This window comes from Cebus imitator, unplaced genomic scaffold (assembly GCF_001604975.1).
Source record: "Cebus imitator isolate Cc_AM_T3 unplaced genomic scaffold, Cebus_imitator-1.0 Scaffold218, whole genome shotgun sequence".
NCBI classification, from domain to species: domain Eukaryota; kingdom Metazoa; phylum Chordata; class Mammalia; order Primates; family Cebidae; genus Cebus; species Cebus imitator.
Genome location: NW_016107533.1, coordinates 588845 through 599546, shown reverse-complemented (window position 1 = coordinate 599546; position 10702 = coordinate 588845). Strand labels below are relative to the sequence as shown.

Sequence of the window (10702 nt, the reverse complement as noted above, 5' to 3'; positions counted from 1 at the left end):
GCATAAAGAGCTGTTGAATTTTGTTCAAGGCCTTCTCTGCATCTATTGAGATAATCACGTGGTTTTTGTCTTTGTTTCTGTTTATATAATGGATTACATTTATAGATTTGCATATGTTGAACCAGCCTTGTATACCTCTGTTGCAGAGGCTATGGGGGAAGCACAATATCTGGACCGGAGTGCTGCAGGGGTAAGGTCTCCAATCTTCTGGGCCAGTTGCACTTCCCAGGTGGGGCAGTGCCCCACCCTGCTTCTGTTAGCCCTCTTTGGGCTTCTCCCACCCTGCTTCAGTTCACCCTTTCTGGGCTATTCCCACTGTCCAACCAGTCCCATTGAAATGAACCTGGTACCTCGTTTGGGAATGTGGAGATCACTTGCCTTCTGGGTCTCTGTCACTGGGAACTGCTCTCTGGAGTTGTTCCTATTCAGCTGTCTTGGCTGAAGTCCCCCAGTCAAGGTTCTTAGGTGTGGACAAAAGAACACTCCCTAGCCTGTGTCAAGATATTGAAGAGTGTATTCCCACCTCTATATATGAGTTACCAGTGAGATGTCTGCTGTCCCTTTCCATGTGGCCCCTTCATGACTGTAGCTCTCTATTTCTTTTCCAGTCTTTGTATATGAGCCTCTTCCTTAAAAGTGGTGGGTGATCCCATCTGTACTATGCAGCTCGCTTTGTAGTATATTTCGAAGTCAGGGAGTATGACGCCTCCAGCTTTGTTTTTTTACTCAAGATGCCTTTGGCTATTTGGGGTCTTTTGTGATTCCATATGAATTTTAGAATTGTTTCTCATTTTTGTGTAGAATGTCATTGGTATTTTGATAGGGATTGCATGGAACCTATAGATTGCTTTGAGTAGTATGACATTTAAAAAATATTAATTCTTCCAATCCATGAACATGGGATATTTTTCATTGATGAGTAGTCAAAATCCAGTGTTTCTATGTTGATTTTCTGTGTGGATGATCTGTCCATTGTTTAAAGTGGGGTGTTGACATCCCCTCTTTTTTCCCACTTTCCCACTTGCAAACACATATTGAAAGTACCACAAAAAATTATAATAACACATGCGACACAGGCTGGTTTTCAACATACATAGAGCCTAAGCAAGAAGGGTAAGTAACTGAAGCTCTACAGAGTTCATTCTGGGAGCCCTGCTACAGGAAATTTTAATCTACCAAAACAACTTTTTCCTCCCACAGTCCAGGCTCGTCACGTCTTCCTAATCCAAGCTGGCCTGTCCACACATGGAAATCAAGGTTGCTCCATATATGTTAATACTTGGTCAACTGTGTTTCACGAGGCATCTCCACAAGTCAAGTCCTGGTTCAAATTCTGTACAGGAAGTTCCTGTTGCTGTCAAAGAACTCTTGCACCCTCTGCACTACTTTGCTGCTGAAGTAACCTGGCTCCCCTGCCCTCAACTCTTCCAGCTTCTGATAATTTGGAAATCTACCATTGTCAGTTCTTCTGGTGCTCTCAGAATCACTGGAGTACTTCTGCAGCTCTCTCTGATGACCTAGGGCTGCAGCAAGAGACATAGAACTCTCCTCCGGTTTCTGGTTTCCTTATTCCTTCCCTTTTGTCTCCTTGGTACATTTGTCCTGTGAGTGTTTGACTTTATCACTTTCAAAACTGTGGTGTGATTTGGGTCTTTGGATGAGGCATCATGACCTGACATAAGCAATGAGCCTGATACAGAGTGGCCCTCAGGGAATGGCTTTTAGGTATGTACAGAGCCTGGGAGCTGCTGTAGGCAAGCCCAGTATTCTTAAGGACTTTTTGATCCTGCTTCAGTTTCACCTCCAATGTGGGCACAAACTTGCTTTTTAAAACTCTTTGCGTCACATCAGTGCTGACATCAAAGCTTTCAGTCAACCTGGGAACTGACCAGGACTCTGACAGGAAAATGTGAGAAAGTTTGGAACTTCCTAGAGACTTGTTAATTGGCTTTCACCAAAATGATATTCGTGATGTGGGCAATCAAGTCCAGGCTGAGGTAGTCTCAGATAGAGATAAGGAACTTTTTGGGAACTGGAATAATGGTGATTCTTGCGATTCTTTAGCAAAGAGACTAATAACATTTTGCCCCTTCCCTAAAGTTCTAGGGAAATTTGACCTTAAGAGAGATGATTTAAGGTATCTGGCAGAAGAAATTTCTAAGCAGCAAAGCATTGAAGAAGAAGCAGAGCATAAAGGTTTGGAAAATTTGCAGCTTAATGATGCAGTAAAAGAGAAAAACTCTAAGGAGAAATTCAAGTCTGCTGCAGAAATTTCTATACATAACGAGGAGCCGGATGTTAATCACCAAGACAATGGGGAAAATGTCTTCAGGGCATATCAGAGACCTTCACAGCAGCCCCTCCCATCATAGGCAAGGAGGCATAGGAGCTAAAAATGGTCCCAGGGTCCTCCTGCCATGTGCAGCCTAGGGACTTGGTGCCCTGTGTCTTAGGTGCTCCACCCATGGCTAATAGGGCCCAAGATACAGCTCTGGTTGTGGCTTCAGAGGATGCAAACCCCAAACCTTGGCAGGTCCCATGTGGTGTTGAGCCTATGGGCCCACAGAAGTCAAGAATTCAGGTTTGGGAACCTCCACCTAGATTTCAGAGGATGTGTAGAAATGCTTGGATGACCAGGCAGAAGTTTGCTGCAGGGGCAAAGCAGTCATGGAAAACCTCTGCTAGGGCAGTGCAGAGTAAATGTGGTGTTGAAGCCTTCACAATGAGGCACTGCCTAGTAGAGATCTGAGAAGAGGGCCACCATCCTCCAGACTCCAGAATGGTAGATCCACTGACAGCTTGCACTGTGAACTGGAAAAACCACAGACACTCAATGCCAGTCCATGAAAGCAGCTGGGAGAGGGGCTGCCCCTGCAAAGCCACAGGGGAGGAGCTGTCCAAGGCCATGGGAGCCCACCTATTGCATCAGCATTACCTGGATGCAAGACATGGAGTCAAAGGATATCATTTTGGAACTTCAAGGTTTAATGACAGCCCTATTGGATTTCAGACCTGTATGGATCTGTGGTCCCTTCATTTTGGCCAACTTCTCTCTTTTAGAATGGGTATATTCACCCAGTGCCTCTATCCCCATTGTATCTAAGAAGTAACTAACTTGCTTTTGATTTTACAGGTGAATAGGCAAAAGGGACTTGCCTTGTTTTAGATGAGACTTTGGACTGTGGACTTTTGAGTTAAATCTGGAATCAGTTAAGACTTTGGGAGGATTTGCGGAAGGCATGATTAGGTTTTTGTTTTGTTTTGTTTTTTTGTTTGAGTCTGTTGCCCAGGCTGGAGTGCAGTGATGCAGTCTCAGCTTACTGTGACCTCCACCTCCTGGGTTCAAGCAATTCTTCTGCCTCAGCCTCCTGAGTAGCTGGGACTACAGGTGTGTGCCATTGCATCCAGCTAATTTTTGTATTTTTAGTAGAGATGGGGTTTTATCATATTGGCCAGGCTGGTCTCAAGCTTCTAACCTTAGGTGATCTGCCCACCTCGGCCTCCCAAAGTTCTGGGATTATAAGCATGAGCCACCATGCCTAGTCTCAACATGATTAGTTTTGAAAGCTTTTCTTGTCTCAGATGAGACTTTGGATTGCAGACTCTTGAATTAATGAGTTAAGACTTTGGGGCATGATTGGAAGGGCATGATTGTGTTTTGAAATGTAAGGACATGTGTTGAGAAATGCTAAGTGTATGACTACTGAGAAATGCTGAGTGTGTGACAGAATATACTGTTTGCTAGGAAGAACAATGGCAAGGAAAACCTAGCCAGCCCTCCCCAAGTGGAAAACTACTTGGAGCATTTCAAAATGGCAGGATAATATATAAATATCATATACTGGTTAAAACAATTCTTAAAGATATCTGACCCTGCCCCCTTGGCTCCCTCATAAAGAATACCTTTTAATTTGTCTGTGATCAGTGATAAGCAGGCACCAGCTACCTACAGAGCATAATTTGTGTTATGAGAAAATACCGAACATCTGTTTGCTAATAATAATCACCTCTTCAGAGAGAATAATGGCATGGGTCAGAGTCTACTTGGGGCCCTTCAGCCTGGAATGCTGTTAGCCCCTGAGGTTCTCAGCTCAGAAGGCTGCTAGTCCCCTAGAAACAACCACTTTGCTGTTCTATCTGGGTATCTGCCTCTCAGTTTCCTTCAGTGCTGCCTGGGTGGGGGTCTCTCTGGCCAAGCTGGTACTTAATAGACATAAGATTTGGGAGGGGCCTGGGGTGGAATAATATGATTTGTCTCTGTATCCTCACCCAAATTTCACCTTGAATTGTAATGATCCCCACGTATCAAGGGTGGGACCAGGTGGAGATAACTGAATCATGGACACAGTTCTCTCCATGCTGTTCTTGTGACAGTGAGTGAGTTCTCATGAGATCTGATGGTTTTATAAGGGTATTCTCCCTTCTCTCAACACTCATTTTCCTGCTGTCCTGTGAAGAGATGCCTTCCACCATGATTGTAAGTTTCCTGAGGCCTCTCCAGCCAGGTGGAACTGTGAGTCAATTAAATCTGTTTTCTTTATAAATTACCCAGTATTGGGTATTTCTTCAGAGCACTATGGGAACAGACTAATATAGGAGGTTCTATTTTTATGTATTTTAAGGTTTTGTTCCAAGACTTACAACTTTTTTTTAGCATTTCTTATAGTGCTGGGTTAGTAGTGGTGAATTCTCTAAGCCTTTGTCTGAAAAAGACTTTCTCTCTCCTTTGTTTATGAAGCACTGTTTATTTTTTAAAATCTTTTCTCTTTGTCTTTGAGTAGATTAATTCTAAAGCCTTGTCTTCAAGCTCTGAAGTTTGTTCTTCTACTTGTTCTATTTTGGTGTTGAAACTTTCCAGTGCAGTTTGTACTTCTCTAAATTTGTCTTTTATTTCCAGAAGTTGTGATTGCTTTTTCTTATAAGACTTACTTCTCTGGAGAATTTTGATCCATATCTTGTATTGTTTTTAAATTTTCTTTAAGATATTTTTCATCTTTCTCTGGTGTCTCCTTGAGTAGCTTAATAAGCAACCTTCTGAATTATTTATCTGGCAATTCAGAGATTTCTTCTTGGTTTGGATCCATTTCTGGGGAGCTGGTATGATTTTTTTGTAGGTGTTACACAGCCCTGTTTTATCATCTTAACAATTACATTTCTGGTTCCTTCTTATTTGGGTGAACTATTTTATTGCGAAGTCTGGAACTCAAGGCCTGCTGTTCAGATTCTCTTGTCCCACAGGTAATTTCTTGATGTGGTACTCTCCCCCTCCTCCTGGAGATGGTGCTTCCTAAGAGCCAGACTGCAGTGACTGTTACTGCTCTTCTGGGTCTAGCCATCCAGTGGGGCTATGAAACTCTGGGCTGGTGCTGGGTGATATCTATAAAGAGTACTGTGATGTGATCTGTCTTCAGGTTTCCCAGCCATGGATACCAGTACCTGCTCTAGTGGAGGTGAAGTAGACTCTGAAAGTCCTTGATTATAGAGATGTTTAGTGTTCTGGCTTTCTTAAATGCTGGTTATGCTAGCAGTGAATTTGTTGGCTGGACACATTCAAAACCTCTGGTTGGTCAGCTGTGGTGGCTAACACCTGTAATCCCAGCACTTTGGGAGGCTGAGGGGGATGGATCACCTGAGGTCAGAAGTTTGAGACTAGCCTGCCCAACATGGCAAAACCTCATCTCTACTAAAACTACAAAAATTAGCTGGGTGTGGTGGTGCACTCTTGTAGTCCCAGCTACTGAGGAGGCTGAGGTGGAAGAATCAGTTGAACCTGGTGGGTGGAGGATGCAGTGAGCTGAGATCACGACACTGCACTCCAGCCTGGTGACAGAGTGAGTCTCTGTTTCAGAAGAAAAACAACAACAACAACAACAACAATAACAACAAACCTCTGGTTAGCCAGGATGTTGCAGGCAGTGGAATTAGCTGTTATCTTCTCTTTCCTGTGATTGGGAGTATTCTGTCATGAGTTGCTGTAATAACCTGAGTCGTTTAGTATCCAACCAAGATATGGCACTTTTAAGAGAGCACCAGCTGAGGTAAGGAATTCTTTGTTATTATAATGTTTTTGTAAGTAGATCCAAGATAAGGGGGCACTCCAAGCCACTCAGGACCACATGGAGAAACATCAGGTTGGTTAGGAAGCTGAGGGCACATTATAATTTTTATTTGGCCATATCACCCACATTTATTTGTCCATTTCTAGGCTTCTGTGGATCCTGGCATCTTAGCTTTGGCTCTCCTAATACCTGCTGGTCACAGAACCATAGAAATTGAGTGTCTAGGAGCAGAGAACACACAGCAGTGATAACAAGATGTAACTTTTTTTTCTTTCAGCACTTTGATTATATTGTCCTATTGTCTCCTGGCCTGTAAGGTTCTGCTAAGAAATGTGTTCATAGTCTAATGGGGATTCCCTTATATTTGACTTGACACTTTTCTTTTGCTAATGTTAGAATTCTGTCTTTGTCTTTGACTTTTGAAGTTTGATCATAATGTCTCTTGGGGATGACCTGTTTGTGTTGAATTTGTTTGGGACTATTAAGCTTCCTAGGTCTGATATCTATATCTTTCAGAAGATTTGGGAAGTTTTAAGATGCTATTTTGTTAGATAAGCTTCTTGTGCCTTTCTCTATCTCCTCCTTCTGAAAATTACATAGTGAATATTTACTTAATGGTGTCTCATAAATTCTGTAGGCATTCTTTGTTCTTTTTAATTTTTATTTTCTCCGACTGGTTAATCTCAAAAGAGCTGTCTTTAAATTCAAAAAGTCCTTTTTTTTTCTTGATCCAGTCTTCTGTTGTAGCTTGAGTTGTATTGTTCATTTTATTTATTGTATTTTTCAGCTCCAAGATTTCTGTTTGGTTCCTTATAATAATATGTCTCATCTCTGTTGACTTTCTCATTCAGGTTGTGAATTTTTTTCTTCATTTTATTTCCCGTATTATCCTGTGTCTCATTGAGTTTCCTTAAATTATTATTTTAAACTCTCTTTCAGCCATTTTGTAAATTTTCTTTTGCTTTTCGAGGTCAGTTATTGGAGAATTGTGCTCTTTTGAGGGTATTATGTTTTCTTGCTTTTTTATGTTTCTTGTATTCCTATCTTGATATCTGCACATCTGGTGGAACGGTTGTTTCTTGCATTTTTATGGAGTAGCTTTTTAAGAGAAGGGTTTTTTTTTGTTTGTTTTTATTTTATTTTTTTCCTGTATATGTGTCCTAGAATGTCAGTTGAGTAGTGTGCATTGGCTTTGGTTCTAGGTAGGTGCCATAGTGCACTTCTATGAGGTTTCTTCAGCTGTAATCAATACCGGTGATGCCTGTGAGTTTCTCAGTGGCCTAGGATGTAGAAATTTGTGGTGGCAGTAGTATGGCTTTGTTGGGGCCAGGACAGTTGGCTGCATCTCAGACCAAGGGTGTTCACTGGCTTTGGCTCAGCATCTCTGTTGTGCATAACCACCCGTACACTGGAGAATAGGACACTACATGGGCTTAGGTACCGCGCTTGCAGCTGTTATACGGCCTAGCTTCCAATTAGTTGATATTGTGGCACTGTAGCTAGATGATGAGCATGGTGGAATGGCAGTGCAGCCTCAGGGGTGCAGTGGCTACTGTCCCTCTGAGCAAAATGTACTGTAGCAGTGACTTCAGTTTCAATTTGGCAGTGTGCCATAGCACCTTGCATCATAGTGGGCTTGCTGAGTCCTGGGGATTTGGGGTAGGTTCCTCCCCTGGAATAATGCAGCCATGTGAACTCCAGGCAGTTCCCTAAAGTGGGCTTAGGGCCTTGTATTACCTCAGAATTATCCAGTAATAGGGACTTCAGGTATCTACAGTGGTAATGGAGTATCAATGGTGTAGCAAACAGTGGTAGCAAAGTGGTAAATGGAAGGGACCTCCTGTTTACCTTTTCCCTGCAGAGAGAAGTCTTTCTTAGTTTGGAGCTGATCTCAACTGGGGAGATGGAATGGAAGACGCATGGCATTTTCTCCCCTTGTCTATGCTGCCAATCTGAGTTTCTGTGCCGCATATAATTTTTCTCTACTGTCCTCCACCCCCGCCTATATTCCAGTGCTCTCCTTTAGAGTCTCTAGCTGGAATGTAGTTGTTTATTTATTGTTTTGGTCCTTTTTATGAGGTAACAAGCATTAGGCATGTCAGCATCTTGCTGACATTACTCTTCATTTTTTATTGGGTTTAGTGCCCTGTTCACTAAGACCTTATTGCCTCTGCCATCTCTTGGGCACAGTTCTTAGTAGTGAATACCTGCAGACACTTACATAGGCTTATTTTGTTTGTTTGCTCAAGCTTCACAGGGGAAAGTGTACAGCAACACTGAGTAGAAGCTGAGTGTAGGCAGGAAATAAGGGGTCAAATATTTGGACGGATTTTCTGGTTGGCTTAAATATTTTTTTTGAGATCAGTTCCAAAATTATTTGCTTAGTGGTTTAGGTGTTATTGTTTAGATGTAACATTGTAGTAAATTGAATCAATGCATAATCACTCTTAAGTCACTTCAACTTACAATGTATATGAAATATAAGAAAGGTAGTATAAGTTAAAACAGGTATAATAATCATAGTCACTATTCAAAAGCACAATGCAGAATTTGACCATGAGAAGAAATTACATCACTTTGAGTAAACTTTTGAAGCTTTTTGACATTTTGAAGCTAAGAGTTTATAAAATGTTAAAGGATCAAAAATTAATTCTAAATAAAGGTTGATTCATGCATTCTAAGGCAGGTCAGCCTTATATAAATGTACTGTGACCAGATGATGCTGCTAGTGCTTTGGAATGAAATATTTAAAAAGGAAAAATCTTTGTGCTTTGTTGATTCAGAATTATTTATAATGTGCTATCTTTTCCTGTTATCCCCTACCACTTGTGTCTTTGTATTGTTCTTGAATTCTGTAAAATGTCACCTTTTTGAGCTTTATTTTTTTATCTGGCAATTTTTTTCTTACCCCTATATGTCTAAAGTAACCATATTTCTAATTGTAAAAAAACATGAGGAGGTTATATTTTCAATAGAGATGTAATAGGAAGTGGATTTACAGTCTGGCCAAAAAAATGTACAAATAGGAAATAATGGTTTTCAATATATTGGGCATCAGGAAATGCATCACAGGGATTCCTGGGAGAGAGGAAATGAACAAGGTATACCACATTAGAGCCTTGAGAGTGTTTCCAGGTTGTGGTGTAGGGAGGGGAACCCAGTGATCTCCCTGGGTTGAGGAGACAGAGCCAACAGTCCAAGAGAATATAGTTACTAGAGTTTGCTAGAGAGAGTACTGGATAGGAGAGATCAGTACAGAGAAATAACTCTGAAGATCTGAAGAAGGTATTCTTTGGCTATTCAGTAGAGTCCTGATCAGTGTATTTAAGTGAGCAAACTACTCAATGTCCAGAAAATAACTCATTGAAAGGATTAGAGGAAATGGCACCCAACAATTATACAGGGCTAAGAATGGTGCCAGTTTCTACCTGCTGGAATCAAAAATCTTTATTTAGTACGGCACTGAGTAAAGTACACAGGGTCTTTCTTCAGTTGTAGGAAATAGCCTTAGACTGAGCACTGCTCCACTCTTGCTGAACAAATCTTAAAAGCAGGATCTGACTAACCCCAACTATTTGCAAATAACTTAACTTCATCCCAGAACAAAAGCTAAGAATATTTATAGTAATACCAAAAATTCATTACTCAACAAGGTTACACAATGTCTGGCATCCAATAAAAATTACAATGCATGCAAGAAGCAGAAAGTCACGATCCATAATGAATAAGCAATCAAAACTGACCAAGAATTGACACAGATAATAGAAGAGCAGAAGAGGACATTAAACAATTATTATGATTGTATGTAATATGTTCCAAAAGTTAAGTGAATACATGTAAGATATTAAAAAGGCCCAAATGAAATTTCTAGAGATGAAAACTAAAATGTGTGAGTTGAAAAGTACACTGGGTAAGACTGATGAGAAATTAGCATTGCAGAAGGAAATGTAGTGAACTTGAAGTTAGAGCAATAAAAACAATTCAAAATAAAATACACAGAGGAAAAAGAATCAAATAACAAAGAACAGGACATTGATAAGTTGTAGAAAAATATTAAGTGGTCGATGTATGCCATTCAAATCCCTGAAAAGAGAGGAAATGGAAAAATATTTAAAGAAATAATAGTCAAGATTTTTCCAAATTGATAAAAACTATAAACCTACATATTCAAGAAATTCAATAAATCCCAAGCACAAAAATTATGAAGAAAAAATGCATAAAAGCACATTGTTATCAGATTGCTAAAATTACTAAGAACAGAAAAATCTTAAGATCAACAAGAACAAAAAAGACACATAAGAGAAACAAAGATAGGAATGACAGAATTTTATTTTCATCAACAATGCAAATGAGAAGACAGTGAAGCAAGATTTTTATGTGTTACATAAGAAAAAGCATTAACCCAAAATTCTATACTAAAAATATATTTGAAAACTTAAATGAAATAAAAACTTCTTAGGATATTTTAAAAAGCTGAAAAAATTCATTATTAGCAGGTCTGCAATATAGGAAACATCAAAGAAAGTCCTTTAGTGAGAGGGAGAAGTATATCAGATGGAAATATGGATTTACACAAAGAAACAGCAAGCTCTGAAAGTTATAACTGCATGAATAGGTGTATGAAACTTTTTTCCTATTGTAAA

At 40.2% G+C, this 10702-nt stretch overlaps 1 pseudogene; it reads right to left on the bottom strand.

Annotated features, from left to right (window-relative positions):
* Nucleotides 1-1298: 1298 nt before the first annotated feature.
* On the bottom strand, nucleotides 1299-7454 carry LOC108318399 (annotated as a pseudogene).
* Between the last annotated feature and the right edge of the window lie 3248 nt (nucleotides 7455-10702).